We start from the raw sequence: 2,480 nt of genomic DNA, 5'->3' as shown, positions 1-2,480 counted from the left end.
GGTGGTGGTGGGCTGCAGCCTCTCTCTTCCTCCCTCTCTCTTCCTCTCCTCCGCGATGAAGGGAGGGGCCAGATACCGAGGGGCCAGAGTCACCAGACACCTCGGAAAGCAAGTGGGGGTGGTGGGGGTGGGGGAGTGAGTTGATGATGATGAGGGGAGGAGATGGTGATACGGTGATGGAGATCTCATCTGTCCCTCCAGGGCCAGAGGTCTGGTGTCCCGCCAGCGGCTCGAGGTGCAAACGGAGCCAAGAAGTCAGGACTCTCGGGTGTTTCCACACGTGAAGCACAGCGCTCACACGCTTGGACTTTAAACTACTGTGGCAACACCTCCCCGTATGGATGGATGTATGAATAGATGGATGGAGCTCTCTGTCCGGGGACAATTGATTATTGTAAGGTCATGATTGTTGAGACTGAGGGGGTCAGTGATGAATTTAATGGCTGTGGAAAATCGCTACCTGCGATAAGCGCTTGTTCACCAGCGTGAACTCAAGAGCAGGTTTCTTGATGGTCGGAAATAAAAGCAGAAGCAGTGCAGGTCTCTGAGTTTGTTGTTTTTCACAACTGGAACACGCACAGTGTTGTTACGCTCACAGTTGGATTTTCTCAGGTTTATATTTACATTTTTATATTCAAACACAATGGTTTGCGGGGGGGGGAGTATACACACAGGCTGTATATCAAGATGGATGATGCGTCTCCCACTATCCAGAAATGAAGCCAAAATATCGGAGATACAAACGCCACCATCTTGCTGCCAATGACGTCAGTTCGAGTATTGATTTTTAAAGCATCAAATAACTAATTAAAGAAAAATTTACATTTGCACAAACACCAGTGTGATAAAAATGTGTGACCTATACTGCAGCCAGCCACCAGGGAGCGATCAAGACAATTTGGCTTCAGTTTTTTGGAGCTTTCATGTCGTCATCTGATCGACCTGTGATGGGAACTCCTCAGTTTGGACGGTTCTTTGGAAAAATGTTTTAATAATTGACCCTGATTGGATTTAGTATCACTGATCACAAAACAAATTCAAGTAACAATGATTCTAACGAGAAATACTTTGGATTTTGAATCTTCCAGTTGAACTAAATCGTACTTTTAGCACTGATCATAATACTTTCCTCACTTTCTGACCTTAGCTGTGGAGGCCTCTCCTCAAATGAACCAACCACTGGACACACAGACAGATTAACATTCATTAATCCTGAAATCCAATCAAACACTTACAGTACTGGACACTTCATGGAAACATGAAATCAAGTCCAAATGTTTCACTGAAATCTGCCTCTGAGCGGATTTAAGACGAAGTGAACGAACCAGACCTCAGTTCATCTGTCCAGCTGCTGTTGGTAATGTAGGTGTCGGGTTTTGACAAGAGGAAGAACGTATGGAATAATAAAAGAAGACCCCTCTGGTTTTACTGCTTTGATTTTGGAAACAACCCATCATATGTTTGAGCAATTACAAGACCAGATCTGTGGATCTCTTCCAAATCAAATACAGTTAATCTTTTTAGAAACATGCTTGTAGCAAAGACAGGTTTCATTTTGGAAAAAAAGAATCAGTGGAAGCCAAACTACACATTTGTTTCATTCAAATGTTCCAACTCTGTCTCTTAAACATGATGTTTCCATACATCTTTCACCGCCACGTGTTTATGGAAAACATGGTCACTGGCTGGATTCTGCTCAGACGCTGCAGATGTTTCACATCAGCACCTGAGTCTGCAGGAGGTGCTGGCGTGTGTCACAGTTTCCTACTAAACGTGTTTGCTGTCACAGTTTGGTTGCATTGAAATGTCAATTCCAGGAACATAGGTTGTTCCTGCAGCTTAAGGAGAAAAGCAGGTACACACAGAGCTGTAAAACTTCTATTCACTCATATACTGTTTATGTACGTGGATCAATTTTCCTCTTAAAACACAGAAGATGCAAAGATAAGGTTTTACTATGACCTCTGTCTTAAAATCCATATTAACAAAAACATTTAAGTGGCATTAAATTTCTGTTTTTCTTCATTGGACTAATATATCATAGGAATCCCTCATCTGTTGCAGTTTTTAAAACTTTTTTATTCACAAGTGCCTTTAACTAATATTTTACAAGGTCATACCACCATTGAGTTTCATTATTTTACACAGTTTTACTTATTTATTCGTATTATTTTCCTTCTTTAACCTATTTTTATTTCACCTCATTTAAAGTATTTAACTCTTTTATTCTACTCTCACTCTGATTTCTTAAAATTTTGTCTGAATCCTTGAATCTACCGCTCTGTATGAAACGTGCTTTATATATAAAACTGTCTCGCCTAATAATAATTTGCTTCTGATCGCTTGAACTAAATATGTAAACACACAAAAAGCATTTATTCAATTTGCTTTAATCCTCCACCCTGCCTCCTGTCACATCCTGAGTTTATAAGTAAAGTAAAACCAGTTAAACCCCACTGGGCGTCTAATCCCATCACTTC

The sequence above is a fragment of the Hippoglossus stenolepis genome, chromosome 8 (assembly GCF_022539355.2).
Source record: "Hippoglossus stenolepis isolate QCI-W04-F060 chromosome 8, HSTE1.2, whole genome shotgun sequence".
Classification (NCBI taxonomy): Eukaryota; Metazoa; Chordata; class Actinopteri; order Pleuronectiformes; family Pleuronectidae; genus Hippoglossus; species Hippoglossus stenolepis.
This window is presented reverse-complemented; position numbering follows the sequence as displayed.